This window comes from Triticum urartu, chromosome 3A (assembly GCF_056163025.1).
Source record: "Triticum urartu cultivar PI428250 chromosome 3A, HENAU_Tu73, whole genome shotgun sequence".
Taxonomy (NCBI): domain Eukaryota; kingdom Viridiplantae; phylum Streptophyta; class Magnoliopsida; order Poales; family Poaceae; genus Triticum; species Triticum urartu.
Window position 1 is genome coordinate 299750870 of NC_141875.1, and position 6398 is coordinate 299757267.

The following is a 6398-nucleotide window of genomic DNA, read 5'->3' on the forward strand; positions in this document are numbered from 1 at the left end:
GAGGCGGCGGCAGCCGCAGCCGCGGGCGAGTTTGGATTCACCATGGAGGAGGCAGATGCAGCAGAGGCGGCAAGCCGTACCGAGCGAGAGGGGCTTGCCGGAGGAAGGGAGCCTGCCGGGCATGACGCCGAGCCGAGCGAGCCCGCCGAGGATACGAGCGGCTCGTTGGAGATGAACTCTTCTTCCTCCTCATCTTCTGACAGCTTGCCGCAAGCAGAGCCCCCAGCTCCACCAAGAAGGCGTCTCCGCAAGGCCGGGGACGTAGTGGAGCGGCGGGAGAGCCAACAGTCGCCACGCCACGTGACGCGCTCCACCGCAGCAAGCACTGTTGCCGCGGGAGCACCCCAAGCTGCTGCGGCAACTGGAGCGGGGTCCACCCGGACCACCGCTTCTGCTCCTGCCGCTTCTCACGACGCGGAGGCAGCCGGAGCGGGGTCGTCTCAGGCCACCGCCACTGCTCCCGCTAAGCGGCCAAGGGAACCTACTCATCCTCGCGCCGGACGAGAGCCGGACTTCGACTTCTCCGCGTTCAGCTCCGACAAGGAAGAAGAAGAAGAGTAAGATTCTCTTGTTGTACTTGCAGTTCTTCAATTCTTGCTGTTTTGTCTTGTATCTCATTTGCTTTGCTCTGAACTCATTCCTTTTCAGGACGCTGGCCCAGAGAGCGGCAAAGAGAGCCAAGGTCCCGGTGATTGTCATCGAGGACGAACCCACCGCGACAGCAGGGGGTGCGCCTGAGACCACCTTGCCGGACACGGCAACTATTCTCTAGAGCAGCCCCCAACGTAGGTGTATGGTTCACTTTCTGCTGTTAGGGGCGCATGGATAATTTTTCTTCGTTGACATCTGACTGTTGGTTTATGTAGGAGCAGAGCAGCCCCACCAGGAGCGCCCGGAGACAGCCCCCGGCATGCCATCTGCTTCGACTACGCCGCCAAGGGAGAGTTCTTCGGCAAGGGAGAGGTCTCCGGGAAGGGAGAGTTCTCCGGCAAGCGAGAAGTCTCCGGCAAGGGAGAGCTCTCCGGCAAGGGACAGCACCAGCGGGCCCCCGGAGGTGGAGACCACGACTGGAGAGCCCGGCACAGGTAATCCTCTTGCTTTAAAACTTCCCTTGGGTTCTTCTTCTTTTAATCTTCTTTTTGGGTTTTTGCTTGACTTTTCACCATTTTCCAGCCGTCAGGCCCATCTGCTGCGGATCCGATGGAGACCGAGGTTGCCGCCGACGATGCTACCGCCACCGAGGAAGCAGCCGGCGCTGACGATCCCGCCGGCGACGAGGCCGCCAAGGCTGCCGCCGCAGCAGCAGGTGGGGAGTCTGGCGATCGTACTGACGGCCCTACGGCCGCAGGAGCGCCAGGCGCGACGCTGACCGCCGACCCCTCCGCCACTGCCGCAGCGCCAGGCTCCGAAGAGCCCCAACCAGGCGTCTACTTGAAGGCCGGCGATGGCGTCTTCATCAACCTCCCCTGGGCGTCGAGCTCCAGGGCACCGGTCGAAGGAGAAAGCTTTGACGGAGAAGAGCTCGCCTCCGCTGGGCTGTCGCTAGTTGATGCGCCGAGCAGCAACAGCGGCGAGCCTATGGAGGAGCGGCTGCTGCGGAAGCTGTTGTCGCTCTACCGCGTGCGACAAGCCAAGCTGGAATCCTGCGAGGCGCTTGTCGCGAAGGCAGGAGTGGACATCGAGAAGCGCGCGGAGGAGCTCGGTGGTTTTCACAAGGAAGCCCTCCGGTCTCTGGCAGAGGAGCGGGAGCGACTCGCCGAAGAGCAAAAGGCCTTCTTCCTCGAGAAGGCCGAAGTTGAAGAGCAACAGCGGCTTGCCGCTGAGAAGCTGTCTGCGCAGGAGGGCGAGCTGGCGCAGCGGAAAGTTAACCTCGACAGTCACGAGGAGGAGCTTGCCGCGCATGAGCAAACATTTGGCGGAGCCCTCAAGCAAGCGAAAGATGTTGCCGCAGCTGCCGAGGCCGCCAAGAAGGAGCTGGAGACAAAGGTGGCCCAGCTGGAGGCCAATCTCAAGGCGAGCGGTGAGGAGCTTGCCGCGCTCAAGCTTGAGCGGGAGAAGGACGCCCAGAGCCAGTCAGAGCTGCAGGCCAGCCTCGCCGAGAAGGGCAAGGAGCTTAGCGCCGCCAAGGACTCCAACGCAGATCTTGAGTCGAAGCTGACTGCTTTGACCAAGACGCTGGACAGCGCTAAGGAGCAGGAGGCGGCCTTGAAGAAGGAGATCAAGGCCGACAAGGCACTGCTGGAGAGTGCTACCGCCACCCAGAATGCTTTTAGGGAGACGGTGGAGCACTGGACGGAGAGTCTTGTGAATGCTGCCATAGATATCGACAAGGAGCTGGCGCAGCTGGGGATGGAGGATCTCGGGTATCCCTCTGACGAGAACCTCCAACCCAGCGCCAAGCTCACTTTGTTCTTCAAAGGCGTGGTGACGGCTCTCCAGCGACTCCGGGAAAGGATCCCAAAGCAGCTGGCCGACGAGTCGCGCAAGATCTGCGCGGGAGCTCTTCAAAAGGTGCTGATGAAGGTGGCCTTCCGCAACCCAGGCCTCAACTTCTCCAACGTCCTCAAGACCTTGCCGCCGGATGCTGATCTAGAGGCGCTCAAGGCCCTTGTCTCAGCCATTGTGGACAAGGTGAGCGGGATCAAGAGGATTGAAGGCGGGCGCGTAGACTAGGCCGCCCGTTTGCTTCTTTTCTTGTCGCTGTTGGTCATGTCATGAAAACCATCTGTTAGGGCCGCGACAAGCTAGCTTGTAATATAACTTTATTCCGGGTACCGTTTGCAATGTTATTTCCTTTACTTGATTCCTTGCTTTGTATGTTTTTGCCCTACGCTTTTAGGGAACTTGCCGGCGCAGGCACCTTAGCCGCGAGCGCTGAGTGCGGGACGTCAGCAGCCTGCTGGCGGTGCCGCTGCCGACAAGAAACCTTGTCGCAACTAGTCGCAGCTCACTAAAGTTGCTGAGCGGACTCGAAGAAAAGTAAGGGTGCAACTAGCTACGAGTTGGTTCCTCTGCGCACAGGTTTTCCATACAAAGCACGGTCGTTCAAGGAAGATAACTTAAAAAATTTAAAAAATCTGATTGCTCAAACTTTGGCAACTTAGCTTTTCTGTCGTTTGCTTCCCGGCAAGGTGAAACTTTCTTGAACGACGCCTGGTCCATACCATCATCTTCTCCTTTCCCCCCGGCAAACTTGTGGGCGAGGGAACCTTCCTTTCCTTGAGAAAAAAGAAAGAGGAGAAAATAAAGATATGGAGCCTTATGGCTCGTTGTTGCTTACCGGGGGTAGGTGCTGCACAAAATGTCAGATAACACATGCAAAAAATAGAAAGCATGAAATTGACAAGATGTGCGGAGCACATGAGCTTTACTTATGCACGGGGTCTGCGCCTGGCTTTGTACAAAGGATTACATGCAACAGCGGCAAGACTTGTACAAAAGGTGGTTGCCGGAACAGGTTCCGGCAACCGCGCCTTACGGGTAAAACTTACGAAGATGCTCAATGTTCCAGGAGTTGCTCACCGGAATGCCATCTTCGGTCTCAAGGCGGACAGCGCCAGGCCTAGTGACTCGTTTCACCCGGTAAGGGCCTTCCCACTTTGGTGTCAACTTGTTGGAATTCTTGGCGGACTGAACACGCCGAAGAACAAGGTCGCCTTCCTCGAGACTTCTGGCATTAACTTTGCGGCTATGGTAGCGGCGCAAAGCTTGCTGGTAGCGAGCAGCTCGCACAGCAGCCTGAAGACGGTCCTCCTCAAGGAACAGCGCGTCATCTTGTCGCAGCTGCTCTTGCTCAAGCTCATCATAAGCGAGCACTCGAGGCGACCCGTATACGAGTTCCGTGGGGAGAACTGCCTCTGCTCCATAGACTAGAGCGAAAGGTGTCTGGCCAGTGGCTCGATTTGGCGTCGTCCTGATCGACCAAAGAGCCACCGGCAGCTCCTCGATCCAGTTTATTCCGCACTTGTGCAGCCTGTCGAAAGTTCTGGTCTTGAGCGCACGCAGCACTTCAGCATTTGCCCTCTCCGCTTGACTGTTGCTTCTCGGGTGAGCAACAGAAGCAAAGCAGACCTTGGCGCCAAGATCTTGGACGTACTGCATGAAGGTGCGGCTCATGAATTGCGTACCGTTGTCAGTGATCAACCTGTTAGGGATCCCGAAGCGGCAAACAATCGACCTGAAGAACTTGACTGCTGACTGTGCTGTCACCTTCCTCACTGGTTCCACTTCCAGCCACTTTGTGAACTTGTCGATTGCAACGTACAAGTACTCAAAGCCCCCGACTGCTCGGGGAAAGGGGCCGAGGATGTCGAGCCCCCAAACCGAAAATGGCCAGGATAAAGGGATCGTCTGGAGAGCTTGAGCTGGCTGGTGTATCTGCTTGGAATGGAACTGGCATGCTTCACACTTGGTTACTTGTGCAGTTGCATCCTGGAGGGCTGTCGGCCAAAAGAAACCTTGCCGGAATGCTTTACCAGCAAGTGCTCTTGCGCCAATGTGGTGACCACATATGCCTCCATGTATCTCTGCCAACAGCTTCTTTCCATCTTCCCGGGGAATACACTTCAATTTCACGCCGTTGAGTCTTCTTCTGTATAGTGTGTTGTCAACAAACTGGTACATACTTGACTGCCGGGCTACTCTTTCCGCTTCTTCTTGCTCTTCGGGGAGTTCTCCTGTCTGAAGGAATCGGACAATCTGCTGTGCCCATGCTGGAGCTTGTGGCTCGACAACAAGGACTAAAGGCAAATCTGCTGCTGCGGGAACATCCGCTTCTACGGCAAGAACCTGCGGCTCAGCCGGAGCTTGACGTTCCCCGGCAAGCTTGCTGGAGCAAAACTTGTCGGGAGCGTCTGCTTCAACGGAACAAACCCTAGGGCTTGCTGGAGCAGACTGCTCCTCAGCACTCTTGGTGTTGATCTTGGGGACCTTCTTGGCGGCGGCTTCAGGAAGCTCTGCCGGCAAATAGTCACCAGAAATCAACTTCCTCTTCTTGCTCTGTCCAGTTGATGGCGTTACGGACGGTCGAGTCAGCTTGAGCACAAAGATCCCTGGTTCCATAGGTAACTTAAGTGTGGCGCACTTTGACAGGCCATCGGCAATGTCATTCTGAGCTCTTGGAACATGCTCCATCTGCAGGCCGTCAAAGTGCTCTTCTAGCTTTCTCACTTCGTCGACGTAGGCTTCCATCAACGGACTCTGATAGCTCTTGTTCACTTGGCGGACAACAAGCTGCGAGTCACCCCTGACAATGAGCTTCTTGATCCCAAGGTCTGCCGCGATTCTGAGACCGGCAAGCAAGCCTTCATACTCTGCAGTATTGTTTGTTGCTTGCTCCTTGGGAAAGTGCATCTGGACTACGTACTTGAGGTGCTCTCCGGTGGGTGCGACAAGAAGCACGCCAGCGCCGGCGCCTTGCAGCGAAAAGGCACCATCAAAGTACATCAGCCACTCTTTGCTTGCCTCTTTGACGGGGATGCTTGTTTCTGGGATTTCCTCATCTGGTGTTGGCGTCCACTCTGCTATGAATTCTGCCAATGCTCTGCTTTGGATAGTTGAAGTGCTTTCAAACTTGAGGCCAAAGCTTGACAGTTCCAGTGCCCACTCGACAATCCTGCCTGTTGCTTCTGGATTCTGCAGTATCCTTTTCAGCGGAAAGCGAGTGACAACTGTGATCTCATGTGCTTGGAAGTAGTGGCGCAGCTTTCTCGAGGCCATAAGAAGGCCGAAAAGCAATTTCTGCACACCAGAGTACCTTGACCTAGCCCCCTACAGAAGGGAACTGACAAAGTAAACTGGGCGCTGCACCATTCTCTTATGCATTTCCTCGCGCGTCTGCGCAGATCCATCCTTGTCAGGACCAGAGCTTGTCAGGGAAGCCCCCTGTTTGTCACTGGATGTGCTTGCCGTGGTTGCTGGCTCGTCATCTGCCTCCCTCTCCGCAACTAACGCAGCACTAACCACTTGATTGGTTGCCGCTATATACAGCAGCAACTTCTCTTGTGGCTTAGGTGCGACAAGTGTTGGAGCGGAGGACAGGTATCTCTTCAAGTCCTGCAGCGCAGCCTCCGCTTCCGGAGTCCATTTCATTGGACCTGCCTTTTTCAATATTTTGAAAAACGGCAGGGCGCGCTCAGCAGACCGAGAGATAAACTTGCTGAGAGCAGCCACGCAACCGGCAAGTCTTCATACATCCTTGATGTGCTTTGGTGCTTCAATCTGCTCAATGGCCTTGATCTTGTCGGGATTGGCTTCAATTCCCCGCTGAGACACGAAGAACCCGAGAAGCTTGCCGGAGGAGACTCCAAACACACACTTCTCGGGGTTGAGCTTGAGGTTGATCTTGCGCAGATTTGCAAAGGTCTCGTCTAAATCTTGAATCAGAGTTGCCTTGTCCT